This window comes from Coturnix japonica, chromosome Z (genome assembly GCF_054131305.1).
Source record: "Coturnix japonica strain WE chromosome Z, WE-NBRP24, whole genome shotgun sequence".
In the NCBI taxonomy this organism is placed as follows: domain Eukaryota; kingdom Metazoa; phylum Chordata; class Aves; order Galliformes; family Phasianidae; genus Coturnix; species Coturnix japonica.
The window spans coordinates 10,599,685-10,614,210 of NC_140702.1; the positions used below are offsets into that span (position 1 = coordinate 10,599,685).

General features: G+C 38.8%; 1 protein-coding gene and 1 long non-coding RNA gene across 8 annotated transcripts in view; one reads left to right on the forward strand and one right to left on the reverse strand.

Moving 5' to 3' along the window:
• Positions 1 to 14,526, forward strand: part of LINGO2 (leucine rich repeat and Ig domain containing 2) — a 454,439-nt gene that overhangs the window by 276,432 nt on the left and 163,481 nt on the right. The window lies entirely within an intron of this gene.
• LOC146753720 (uncharacterized) overlaps positions 12,957 to 14,526 on the reverse strand; it is a 34,502-nt gene continuing 32,932 nt past the window's right edge. Inside the window, exons 2-3 of the long non-coding RNA XR_014939363.1 lie at positions 13,813 to 13,913; positions 12,957 to 13,234 (exon numbers count right to left, since the gene is read on the reverse strand). This is a non-coding gene — a long non-coding RNA (uncharacterized LOC146753720). The remainder of the gene's footprint in view (positions 13,235 to 13,812; positions 13,914 to 14,526) is intronic.

The following is a 14,526-nucleotide window of genomic DNA, read 5'->3' on the forward strand; positions in this document are numbered from 1 at the left end:
CCTCCTCTCTGTGTCACTGCATTCATGCACAGAGCTATTTTTAAAACTTTATGAGTTCCCTAGGTATAAGACTCTGCATTTGCTTTTGTTGAATTTGTTTGCCTTGTTTGAACTGAGAATTTCACAGTACTGGGTAATTTCTTCTTCCTACTTATCACTATGTAGTGTCGTCATCATCATTTGAAGAATGAAGTTGTTTAATTTTGTGAATGCATGATTTCTAAAAATATAGTGCTTAGGTATACTCTTCTGTGAAGACTCTTAGAACCGTCTTTTAGATGAGGGAAATCATGCATATACAAAATCGTGAGAATTTATAAAGCGTAAACCCTATAATTTTGAGTCTATCATTCTGTCTAAGAGTTCTTCACATCATAATTTCAGTGTTTAATGACAGGGTTGTTTATTCTCTGAGAAGCACTAAGAAGTGAGTGAATGCTTGGGAATGCCACAGAAGTTAATGAAATGGTAGAAACTTTGACTTCAATATACAGGTGATGTAAAACAGCTCTAAAGGCAATGAAACACAGTGGTTTTACCCAAGGAAAATCTGGCTATTTTTTATTTTTCCACAGCTAAGATGAACAACAACAATAAAAAACACCCTTTAGGTTACATTTGCAGGATGTTCTGAAACTGTTAGAGTCACTAGAGAAGTAAGTTTGCTGGTTGAGACTTTCTGGAGTAAGTTTTGCTTGCTTGTTTGATTTAGGCTGCGTTGAGGGTTTGGTTCTGACTTTTTAATGCAGTTTTTAACGTGATTACCTCTTCATAAAATTCAGTCCAAAAACCATTGTTGTAGACCTTGTTGCACAACCAAACATTCAAGGGGATGATGAGACTTGTATATCAAAGGAAAGAGAAAAAGAGAATGGGAGCATTATTGTGTGAACTGAGTTCCTGTAATAATTTTAAGAAAATTCCATTACATCCACTTGAATTTTTCCCAGGAATTTAGGTAGGACAACATTGTCAGTGCCTAGCATAGTAAGAAGTCGAATGCTGGGATGTGGACACATAGTAGTTACCTGCAGCAATTATGAACTCATGAAGTTCTTAAAATAGCTAGCAGTATATATGTAATGGCCAAGAGCAACAAGTTTCTCAGGCCTTACAAAATTAATTGCACTAATCCAGAAAATACAAATCGACTTAATACGACCTCTGCCTATTGAACTCTTCTTTTCTTAGGAAGGCCACACAAAGAAAGCTGGTGTATAACTGAGTTTCCTTCAGTACCTCGTAAGACTATTAAAAATGTTAATGCGAAATTTTTCAGATGTCTGAGACACTAAGCAAATAGGAAAAAAAAAAAGAAAAAAAAAAAAAAAGGAAGGTGATAACAGAGGAGGAAAGAGGGGAGGAAAAGGTTAAGCTTATTTGTGAAATGCCAAGTTGTGAGTAGTGTACTTTTGGTTAACAACTATAACGAACAATCTGGCATTTGGCTTGTATGGAATACAGAACAGAAGAACAAAGGGTTCTGGGCATGTATCTTTGCGCTAACCTGTGAGGCAGTATCCTTCCTTGTTCTACACAAAATTCTCAGTCCATGATTGTGTTTGTGTAGAAATTATGTTCTTAATATGTTAATCTGATCACCCTCCCCATTTCTCTTTCTCAGAAATATATTTGAATAATGAAGGTCTATTTCTTTAATGGTAATACAACCTAACCATGCTGAAACTTATAGAAAAAAAGTTCAGAAAATACAGGCTCAGGAAATACAAGCCAGTTACAAATACTCCATGGTGTATTCAAAACTGATGAAAACGACAATTGTGCTGAGGGATGGCTTTACTAGTGATTACTGCACTTTGCATTCTTTGACTTTTCATTCTCTAACTTTGAAGTATTTTGCTGCTTCGGAACTATCAAAATGAGCAAAGCCAGTCATATATGAGTCAAGTTTGTTAGAAAAAAGGTTCCTTGCTGCTGATTCCTTTCCTCCCTATGTCCACATTCAAATGCATACTTTGCAGAAGCACACAGGAGAACTTCTGCAGTGCTGTGCACTACTAGACACAGTCAGTGATACACCTTCTTCTGTTTTCCCTGAGATGTCTAGAGTGATAATCTGTGAAGGAGATTTGGCAATGATATTTCCCTAAATCATCTACTAAAGCAGAGCCTGCAGGCATGTCCTGTGAAAGTGACTGAGAGTCTTTATATTATCTTTGCAAACAATTAGTGTCAGCTTGGGATATAATATGCAATATCCAACCCGTTTGTTCTTTTAGAAAAGTTAGTATGAAAACCAGAATTACATTAATGCTATTGAAGTATCATGTAACACACCAAATTAGACAGCTGACAGTTTTCATTTTACTTTTAATATCTCCCCTACCCTAGATGCACCATAATTTAAGTCCATACAAACACATTTATTGGCATGCATCATACAAAGGGCAGTGACAACAGGTATACAACTAAAGAACATCAAACTAAGTGAAAGGTAAGTAGAGTAGTAAGAATATTTTCTCTTTTATTCATTCATTTGAAGAAGGAGGATATGTGATGAGTATAAAAATATTTAGGCAATATTTCAATTTGTGCTGTTAATACAAACAAAAACAGCAAAAGCTGCTGTGGTTTTTATAGATTTTCATGCATTCCCAGGTCAAAAGGAGCTACTGTCTAATTACTGATTACATATAATTCCAGAATCAGGGAGATTGGAAGATACAGCGGGAGTTCATCTGGCCTACCGTCCTGCTCCAAGTTGGTTCAGATAGGTTGCATTGCTCAGGGCCTTGCTCTATTGAATTTTTAGGATCTCCATGGATGGAGATGCCACAGCTTCCATTATCAGCCTCCTCCAGTGTCTTACAACCTTCTCAGTGGTCAAGGAATTCTCAGGTTCTCTTTTGCTTTGCAGGTGCACTGCTGCCTCTTTGCAACTTGCTGCCCCACGGGGTCCCTTCTGCAGGGGAGCTCCACACCTTATCATATCCGTACAGAGGCCAGACTTCCTTATGGCTACCATGAGTATTTAGATCACCATGTCAAGGGGCTTGCTGAAATCAAAACATGCAACTCCCACTGCAGTCCCCTCAGACACCCAGCTAGTCACCTCATCACAGAAGGTGATCAATGTTGCACTCGGTAGACTTCCAGGAGCACAAGGACATTGTGGTTAATGTCTTTAGAGTGGCAGTCTTATTGTGCTGTGTGTGAGCAAAACAATGCAAAGTTAATCATGATAATCACAATAAAAGAATCACAATAAAAGAATAATAGAGTCACAGAATGGCTTGCGTTGCAAATGACCTCAAAGACTATCACGTTCAAAGGGTTTCCAGACACTTTGGATCAAGCAGTAGATCAGGCTACCCAGAGTCCCACCCAGCGGGCCTTTGGACATCTCTGGGGACAGAGCATCCACAGTCTCTCTGGGTAATGTATTCCAGCATCTCAACACCCTTTCTGTGAAAAACTTTCTCCCACTATCTAATCTATCTCTCTTCACTTAAACCTGTTCTCCCCTCACTTAAAACCATTCCCTCTTGTCCTATCGCTATCTGCTCATGTAAAAAGTTGATTTCTCCTCTGTTAATAAGCTCTTTCAAGTATTGGAAGGCCATAATGAGGTCTTCCCCCAGCCTTCTCTTCTCCAGACTGAACAAGCCTTGCACCATCAATCTGTCATTGCAGGAATGGTGCTCCAAGTCTCTGATCATCCTCATGGCTCTTCTCTGGACCCTCTCCAAAATCTCCACATCTTTCTTGTGTTGGGGGCCCCAGGGGGCCCCTACATTTTTTAGGTACAATGTTATGAAACAAGTTAAACAAATTCTCCTCTGTCAAGTTGAGTTTCTGTTAATAGAAGTCCACACCAGAAAAATTCATCCATCTCACAAGGTGTTTCTAGGTCAGTTGAGGCTGACTAGTGTTTATTGCTTTATCCCAAAGCTTATTGAATTGTCTCCCGTTTGTGTTGTCTCTAGCAATAACGTCAATTTTAAGTCCACCTGAATGTGGCATTTTCTTTTCTTTCTGTAGATGGGGCATATATGCTGTGAAAGAAATGTGTTCATTGTGTATTGTGTTTGCCATTAAGGTACATCTTTCTTTTTTATTGCTTTGTTTATCCATTAAAAGGCAGTAAGCTTTCCCTCACTTTGTATTCGATTATTAGGATTTTCTGCCTTCCTCTTCATAACACATCAATGCACAGAGGGTCAGCAGGATAAGTTTTGGTAGCCATGATCTTATCTCTGAATTCTTTTCCTAGGATAAGTGAATACACAATAGAAGGATGGGAAAGATAGGCAATGTAGATTATAATATATTTTGTGATTGGTAGGAAATTAGTGAAAAATAAGGATTCAGTGCCTGTGTTTTGTTCAGTCCATCCTCTCTTACAACCTAATGCATTGGGCTGGAGGAAAAGATGCTGCAGCCTCTCCAAGGATGCTTATGTTCCTCTTGAAGGCAATTAAGTACTGCTGTCAGACTTGAGTTCCCAGAAGGGCCAGTGCAGCAGTATTTTATTAATGATGTTCTGCAGTAAAATGTGTAATGAATTGTGCTGTTCCATTAAACACAAAATCTTCTTTAGTGTGTGATTCTCTAGTAAGCTGTTACTGAGGGTAGCTTCCTCAGTATCTTTTCAGTTATATGTATCCAATGTGAAAATGTATAAATTAGTAAATATGTACATACTAGCATTTTTTAGTTGCCTGTGGAATTCAATCTAGTAAAACCAAATTTAGTGGTTTTTAACATACAAGGCAAAGGCAGGGGCTCTACAAAATTGAGCTTTGGTTAAATGTGGTGTGCAACTGGTATGTCCAGACTTCATACAGAGTGTTTAAATCATTTTGGATAATTTCTGTCAGTACTACGTTTGAATGTTTCTGCTTGTAAAGCATAAATTAGGTGCAGCTTTAGTTTTATAACTTCATTTTAAAACTTCTTGCACTTTAAAACTTCTTTCACTGGTCTTTTCTACTGGAACAGTTTCAAATATTTCTCTGTAAATCCACTGGAGATGGGGTAACTAACACAGTTTGCAGAAATGCTTTCTTACTTTAAAACATCAGTCTTCTTTATTTTTTTTTCTTTCTTCATTATTAACCATACTAGCCAAGACCAAAGACTATTTACATGTGTTTTACTAATAGAAGAAAATCTCCTGAATTCCTTGGAAGCAACGGGTTTTGCTGTATGGGTTAAGAGGGACCTTAGTACGGAGGGATAGTGTGATACCCTGTATTAAAGAGTACAGTCGTCAAATAAAGGAAAATGAAAAATGCACTGAGAATGCTGTCACATCTGGGAATTACCTAATTATCAAATTGAACATGCTGCAGTGCTGACTACATGCTCAGTGTGTTCTCTTTTCAGCAGGGATATTTACATCAACACTACAGTCAAGAGAAGGATAACTACCTGAGGAGCAGTTAGGTCATCAGCAAATTTCAGGCTGAATTGGTCCTATTTGGTTGTAGTTATTTTGGTTGGTATTTTTCTGCCCTTTTTGTAAACATACTAACTTAGAATTACCATGATCTCTGGAATTGAAAAAATGAAAAAATGGATGTAAAAATTGCTCATTTTCTTTGGTTGTTGCTGCTGTTTTGTGAATGCAGTAAGAGTGACATGACAGTACAACCTCTGAAATACCTAGCTGATGGGATCAGAATGGCTCACCATATGGTTCTGGATTTTATCTCCTCTATTACCAAGTGATTGTTCTAATTATTCTATCAACTGTCACAGTTGTTTTAATTTTCTTAAACCCTTTCCATTTTTAAGTATTGGCAGAAGTTGGTATGTCATCACAATTCAAAAATGTGTTATGTAGATCATAATGTGATAAGTCCATCCTTGTCAATTGTAATCTACATCTTGTCATGGTGAGTTATTCCTGGAATGAATTTGGTTCAGTTATGCTTCCATAATGTATACAAAACCTACTTAGGACTATCCAGGTAGACACTGTGATAACAAGGCTTTCCACTAGAAAAATGAATTTGGAACAGCAGAGAAGAGAAGAGAAGAGAAGAGAAGAGAAGAGAAGAGAAGAGAAGAGAAGAGAAGAGAAGAGAAGAGAAGAGAAGAGAAGAGAAGAGAAGAGAAGAGAAGAGAAGAGAAGAGAAGAGAAGAGAAGAGAAGAGAAGAGAAGAGAAGAGAAGAGAAGAGAAGAGAAGAGAAGAGAAGAGAAGAGAAGAGAGAAGAGAAGAGAAGAGAAGAGAAGAGAAGAGAAGAGAAGAGAAGAGAAGAGAAGAGAAGAGAAGAGAAGAGAAGAGAAGAGAAGAGAAGAGAAGAGAATGGAACAGAGCAGTTCAGTTAGAACGAACCTATAAAAATCAAGTCCAACTGTCTGAGTACTGCAGGGTGAACCAAAAGTTAAAGCATATTAGTGAGGGCTTTATCTAAATGGTTCTTTGCCATTGACAGGCATGTGACATTAATCATTATACTACACATGATCACTGTAGTACCCATCATCATAATTAAAATCGCCAGTTGTGTAGTTTGTCCTTGAGGACCTGGAAATATCTGCAGTATATTGCTGAGACTAGATACCACACAGATTATAAGTACCATATTACCAAAATAGATAAAACCCTACAATATATCACCTAGGAAACTGATTGTTTTATTTTCTTTCTTCAGACTCTTGAATGTGGTCTATTCTGTAAAGCCATAGCTGATGGTTTAAACATTCTGACCTTTCCTTTGGATTTGTGCTGGATTATACTGGTAGTTGACACGGTGATGAGAAATCATTACAAATCCATGTGCCATTAGGCATAAAAATATATTTCTTTTCTTTAAATATTTCTGATCTTTTCCTGTTCCTGCAAGTTTTATAAATCATCTGTGAGAGGGTCTTCACCAGCTATATAATCCCTGTGGCATGAACCAGTTTTGTTAATTTTCTAAGTAACGGCCTAAAAAGCTAGTCCTGTTGTTTTGTCTGTCTCTTCCAGCATATATTCAGCGAGTAGGTGGCCACATTCCTTGTGAAAGATGTATTGATACAAGCATTTCACTATTTGCAATTAAAAACACATAAAGAAAGGTCTGAAGGTCTTGATTCTGAAGAAGGTAAGGTTAAAGATATAAGCAATATCTAATAAATATGTCATTTGAGATGCAGTTATAGTCTGATAATCAAGAAACCTTGTCCTGAAGAAGTTTGTCTGAGCATAAAATGTACCTTGCTCAGTATTAGTAGCTTCCTTTTGCTGACAGTAAAGGATAGCTATATATATCTTTAGAAATTCTGCATGCGTTTGACAAGGTAAATTGGAATGGAATACAAAAGTCTTGAGATAAACATTTTTTCACAGTGCAGTTTCATGTAGAACCTAAGCTAATTTGCTTCTAAGTGGACACTGGCTTCTGAAACAGATTGGTAGTATGAAATTTTACCAAATATGCTCTGCTTCTAAGACAGTGCTTCCATAGATGATAGACTAGAATCTAGAGCCCACCCAGCTGCTTTGTGATACTATGTCATGTGCTGACAGTACACCTCTCTCTGGAAAAGATATTAACATGTCAAATCAGAAGAAATTTCACTCTGGAAGAAATTGTTTGGAAATTGTGTTTCCAGCAGATGCACAGGAGCACTGTGTGCACATCAGCTCATGAAGGCAGTCAGTAGCGAAGGTGACATGAGAATTACAAACTAGTCAGTCACATCTAAAATTGCCAGTCTGAAGAGATTAAGGAGGTGAGTAATAGTATATGGCAGTAGTACATGGCAAGGGATATGTTGTTGTATTCAGGCTCAGTTCAAAGTTTACAAGGGAGAGAGCTGACATCTGAGACTATCAGTTGAAAGAACAAGTTAGTGGAGGAAAAGTGTAACAGACATCCAACTACCATCCTCTAATACCAGTCTTAGAATTATTGAATCGCAGAATCCTTTGTCTTGGAAGGGGCTTTTAAAAGGGTCATGTAGTCCAACTCTCCCTTCAGGAATAAAAATGCATTTTCAGTAACAGAACAGATGAGATGTAGCTTTCTTGTTTAGCAAAAACTCAACTGGACAATAATAGTTAAGTAGCTAAAAGTAAATTCATTAATTTAAAAATCATGTAAATTATGAAAATGAAGGTTACCTGATAATTTGAATGACTTGTGCCATTCAATCCTGGGATCCCTAATCCTTGGGATTAGGAATGAAAAACAGCAGTAGAAAGTTTATTGTAGAGCCCAAAGAGAAAGGAGGTTCATATAAAGGAGGACAGATCATAAAAACAGTAAATAAAAATTCATTGGAAACCCCAACACTGAAGAATCAAAGAGCTTAAAATGTTCCTTCTGAATATTTCAAGGAGTTGAGAGAAATTCTGGTCATGAGCATCACTGTGGAATTAAATTGATGTAATTCATTTGAATGAGTCAAAATTCTGTGTTTATTCAAAAAAGGAAAGAAGGGATGAAGGGAAGGAAGAGAAGGAAGAGAGAGAGGGAGGAAGCAAGGAAGAGGGGAAGGGAGGAACGGTGGAGGGGGGAAGGGACAAAGAAGGGGAGAGAGGGAGGGAAGGGAGGAAAGGAGGAAGGAAGAAAAAGAAAATTGAAAAGAATAAGAAAATAAAAGGGCTTAAAATTTAAATCACAAAGAGACAACTCTAGCAACAGTTTATTTGGAACTGTATCCCTCTAGCAAGAGTCCTGAGTAGCTAATCTGTGCTAACCTCTTAAACTCTGAATTCTAAGAGTACTGTAAGTTGATTAATTTTCTATATTCTATTAATATATTTAGATATATCAAATATTAATGTTAAGTGCACTTCTAGGAATTAAAAATGATCTTCTAGCACTTAAGGGCTTTTGAATAAAGTTTTCAGAGGAAAGTTGGAACGTTTTTTTTCCATTTCAAGTTTATCTGCTGAGATAAAAGCATTTCATAAAATCTTTAGAGAAAAATATTAACATAATTAAAGTTTTTAAAAAAAACAACACAACAAAAAGTACTGGAAATATCAAAATAGCAAGATTTTAATTCTGATTTATTTTTTTCTTTCAAATGTTTGTTTAATATTATGGCAATAGTATGTGTTTCTTCAGTGGAAATCCATAGCTACTAATATCTATTTGTATTTTATCTAGTAAAATGCACTTTTAAACATATAGTTTATATTATTTTCTTTAAAAACCCTTCATCCCGTTTATGCAGTGAAGGAAAGGGACAGTGTAGATGTCCCTTGATTAAGGCACTGAAGCACTCTCCCATTTGGAAGGCTGAGAGATCTGGGAATTCTTATTCTAGAGCTGAGTAAGCACTGCAGAGATCTTATGGGAGTCTATAGTTACCTGATTGGAGGACTCTGAAGTTGTGCTCAGTCCTCAAACAAGAGGTGATGGACACAAATTAGGACACAGGAGGTTCTCTCTGAACATCAAGCAGCTATTCTTTACTGCATGGGTTACACTGACACATGTTGCCCTGAGATGTTGTGGAGTCTCCTCCTAGGAGATCATCAGAAGATGTCTGATGTGATTCTGGGCAACCTGCTCTGGGCTTTAAGCATATAAGCCTCCAGAGGAGAGGTCCCTTCCAACTTCACCTATTCTTTGATTGTGTAAAAGTCTTAAAGACATAAGTCATATCAGTACTCACTTTAGTGAGTGAGCACTATTCCTCATACAAGCCAGGATGCCATTGGCCTACTTGTTCACCTGGGCACACTGATGGCTCATGTTCAGCTTACTGTCAACCAACATTCCCAGGTCCTTTTCCTTTGCACAGACCTCCATCCCCCTCTGCCCTAAGCCTGTAGCGCTGTCTGGGGTTGTGGTAGCCAAAGTGCAGGACCCAGCACTTGGTCTTGCTGAACTTCATCCCTTTGGCTTCAGCCCAACAATCCAGCCTGTTCAGATCCCACTAAAGGGTCTTCCTATCCCCACACAGATCGACACTTCTCCCAATTCATTGTCATCTGCAAACTTAGTGAGGATGAATTCAGTACCCTCATCCATATTGTCAGTAAAGATGTTGAACGGGATAGGCATCAGTACCAGCCCTGCGGGAGCACCATGCATGAGCAGCTGAATTCTACTCCACTCACTACCACCATTCAGCCAGTTCTTTACCTAGCAAAGGGTGTATCTGTTCAAGCCACAGGCTGCCAGCTTCTGCAGAAGAGTACTGTGGGAGACAGTGCCAAAGGCTTTGCTGAATTCTAGGTAGGCTATGTCAATAGCTTTTCTCTCATCCACCTGGCGGGTTACTTGATCATAGAAGGAAATCAGGTTCATCAAACACAAGCTGGCTAGGCCTGATCCCTTGTTTCCCTGCACATGCTGTGGTATCTCACTTAAGATTATCTGTTCCATAACTTTCCCTGGCACCAAGGTCAAGCTGACAGTCCTGTACCTTCCCAAATCCTCTTTAAAACCCTTCCTGTAGATGAAAATCACACTGACAAGCCTCCAGTCCTCTCTAGTTGACCAGGAATACTAATAGATGATGGCTTGGCTGTCACCTCTCATGTCAGCTCTCTCAGCACACCCAGGTGGATCCCATCTGGCCCCATGGACTTGTGGTGGACCAGATGGGGTAGTAGGTCTCTGACTGGAACTGTGAGGGTTTATTCTGCTTCCCATCCATGACTTCCCAGTCAGGAATTAAAGTACTGAGTATTGTGGTCTGACTGTCAAATGTGTAAAGAAGGCTTTGAGAATCTCAGCCTTTTCCTCATCCCTGGTGGTCACATTCTCCACCGTTCCCTCCACTTAGTATTATTATATTTGTGAAAAGCTTTTTGTCATCTTTTAGTACAGTGGCCAGGTTAAGTTCAAGTCTTTCTAATTTTCTCCCTGCCTATCCTAGCAGCATCCTTGTACTCTCCCTGAGTTGCCTGCCCATTCTTCCACAGAAGTAAGACTATTTTTCTACCAGAGTCTCAGCAAGAGTTTCCTGTTCATTCACTCCTGTCTTCTTCCCCTCTGGCTCATCTTACAGCACAGCAGGACAGCCTGTTCCTGCATGTCCTTCTTGAGAAGCAGTCAGCCTTTCTGTACCCTTTACACTTCAGGACTGAATATCAGTGGACCTTCCCTAATAGCATCCTGAATAGTTCAAAGTCTGCCCTCCAGAAGTCCAAGGCAGCAGTTTCACTGCCCACCCCTTCTGGCTTCCCCAGGATTAGGGAACTCTACCATTTTGTGGTCACTCTGCCCAAGACAGCTCCTGACTTCCACATTTCCCTCCAGTCCTTCTGTTAGTGAACAGCAGGACTAGTGGGGCATCTCTGCTGGTAGGTTCTCTCAATAGCTATGTCAAGAAGTTATCTTCCATACACTCTAGAAACCTCCCAGACTGTTCTTCTGCACTGTATTGTTCACAGAAGTAAATCTGTATTCAGCATATATAGGGTAAGCTGAAGACCCCCATGAGGACAAGGACTGACAATCACACATCATCTGCCAGCTGCTAGTAGAATGCCTCCCATCTGTCCCTCCTGGTTATGACAGAGTCCCACCTGGATGTCAGCCTGGTATATACGTAATATGTGGTATATATGTATGTAAGTGTATGTATATTCCCTACGTGGGACAACTGTTTATTGTACCTACATTTGTCATGGACATATGGCTGGAATTACATGAGGCTGGAACTGACAGCTGTCTACCTTGTCATAAATAGCCCACAGAGATATGGCTGTTCTCCAAGGTGTGCAGTCTCGTGGTGATCAGAGAAACATAGGGACTTGCATTAATTATTTGTTGTTCCATTTTGAGGTGTAACAATTGCTAATCAAATTGGTAGAATTAGATGAATCTTCATCTAATTTTTTTGGCAACTAAAAGTTTCACTGTGAATTGGAAGTAAAAACAGGCTGTCCATTTTCTGGTGCTAGCATCCTGAAGACTTTCAATATATAAGCAGTTTGTGACTTGATTTTAATTGCAAGCGGCCACATTTTCTGCATATTAATCTCTTATTCTACTGGCTCCATTCATCTGTTTTAATTTATCTTTTTTAATTGGTATTATTTCACTGAATTCTTCCGTTTGTTAGCATTGCAGAGGAGAAAGTATTTTAGTTGCACTACCTGAATTCTGATGTTTTTATTAAGAAGGTTTCAGCAAAAGTAGAAACTACTAAAGTATGTATTCCAGATAAAGAAGGTCATGAAAGCACAGAAAAAAATTAGTACAGGAAATGTCAATATTTACATTGGCACTCATGGCATTGCAAGAGGGTGAAGGTAGCAACAGGGACAGCAGCCTTGAGAGACTTACAGGAAAATTTTGCTCTGGTGATAGATTATCTGCCCCCACACTAAAATACTAATATATGTGGATACACTACTCTTATTTTATTTAATCTGTTTCTAGTGCTGGAAGGAGGTAGGTGAGGTTATTCATTTTTCAGGCTGTCCTTGTAGTTTATTGGTACTTATTTTAATATAGCTCTAGAAAGTAATACACTGTAAATTCTCCCAAGAGGTTGAGAAGCCCACAAAAATGATGTATGTTAGATTTTTTTTGTTGTTTATTTTTTTCAATTTTCAGAACAATAGTAGTTTGACAGTCACCTGAATCTATTTTCACATGGTGTAGAGATCGTAGAGTGAATCTTTATGGGCTAATACACTTCTCTTCATATTTTCCAAAGCATCTGCAGACCCTTTATTAGGGACCTCATAGACTGCTGTTTAATACCGTTGTGCTTATTCTTGCATGGTCTGTGCTGTTAGATGGAATATTACCCTGCATCACTTTGCAGATATTAAACACTTCTCTAGCAGTGCCTGTCTCACCCTTTTGCAGTATGAATCTTAAAAAAGATTACCTCCAAGCTCCAGCTTCCTAATTATGATCCCATTCATCTTAGCATTGTTATAATCACAGATGGGCAGGAAAAAAATGGTATGATATGTATTAGGAGGTTATGCACCTTGCTACATCAGTTGGTTTCACTTTTGGTGGGAGGACACAATAATCAGGATGTTCATTCTTTCTTTTCTTGCTGTCATTTGTAGTTTTTCTTTCAGTGTCTTTAATCTCAGCCTTCGGCAGCCCTCAGCTGCTTGTGTCTTCCACCCACTTATCCATCACATTTTCACTCCACTTTCTTCTATTCATGTGTCAGTGTTTCTCCTTCCCTTGTAGCTCCCTTCTTCCTTTGTGTACCATATCTTTTCAGCAAGCCTGGAATGAATATTGTATTCAATCTCCAGAAGTTTCTACATTTCAGTGTCTAGCTGAGGACTTGGATTCAGTTGTACTCGGGTGAGAAAGAGTGGCTCCATAGCTTCCTCTGTAAATAAATGCAGCACCAATGCACTGTTCAGTAACTGTGAGTGGATGGAAACCTAAAGATCCTGACTCCTACAAGGTGTCTCAAAAGAGTGTCTGCTTGGAAACATACATCTTTTGCTTCAGCAGAGTCACTTTTTGGGATCGCTTCTAAGGTCTCAGAATCTGTTCTGATTCCTTGCACAAAACATCCCACGACAAATCAAATTGTCTAGTAGTTCATATGTCTTGTGTGGATTTGGAAAGGAAGGTTTTTGCTGATTAGAAGTTGAGAGAGTAAACGACCAGGTAGATTTTGTGTCGATCCAGCTTCTGTTATCAGTAATTCCCTGGCCTATTGCAGAAACAATAGCTCTCCACAAGTGCTGAAAGTGACTAAATGCCTAAACTAAAGGCTATGAATGGCATTATAATTTTCTCGGATCTTGCTCACTATTCAGACAGTAATCACTTTGTTCCTTTTTATCTCTTTCTGCCAGCTCTAATTTCCAGGGCTGCATAGATTCATTGTTACTGCTATACACCATGTACAAGCCCTTGTGTGCATTTTAATGAAAAGCAGATGATGGATTCTCTCACCCAATGCCATGCTGAGTTAGTGTGGTCTCTATGAGGGCAGGTATCCAGTCTTCAAGTAATCTCTTCCAAAACTGCTGCTTCTGCCATTCTTTGGTCTCTATCTGCATGAAAAGAAATGGGGGCACACTCTCTGTCAGCATAAATTGCAACTTTGTGATAGCTTTCTGTAGGACTTTGCTGCTACAGAACTTGAAGCAAGCAGTGGAAGGCTTTAATCTGTGCCTAAGCGGCTTTTTTTACAAGAATTGATCTGCAAAAAAGCCTTTTTCAGATCACTGAGAAGTTAATTGTGCAAGTTTGCAGCTGAAGTCATTGTGTATCTGTGATTAACTGTTCATCAAGCTGACTACAGGGCTGATGAACTAACTCAAGCAAAACCACTCAGAGCACTGCTGTCCCCTTGGTCTGTCCCAGCAAGGTGCATATTTGATTTCTAATGCTTTCATCTCTACCTGTTTTTGACAAGGAGTAGAGACATCTTCAGTAGACAGACAGACAGTGTTCTGAATCATCTTGCAGCCCAGCTGGACAACAACATACAAACTGTCATCCAGTAGTTCATAGTGTTTTGAGTGAGATTTCTATCTAATAGAACTTTTTAAGGACGCCTGTCCACTCAGTCCACTAAACCGGCAAGAGTAGTGTTGTCAATCAGAGTCTTAACAACTTTCTAAGAGAAAACTTAGCAAAAATTCAGTTTGCATAAATTTTTAT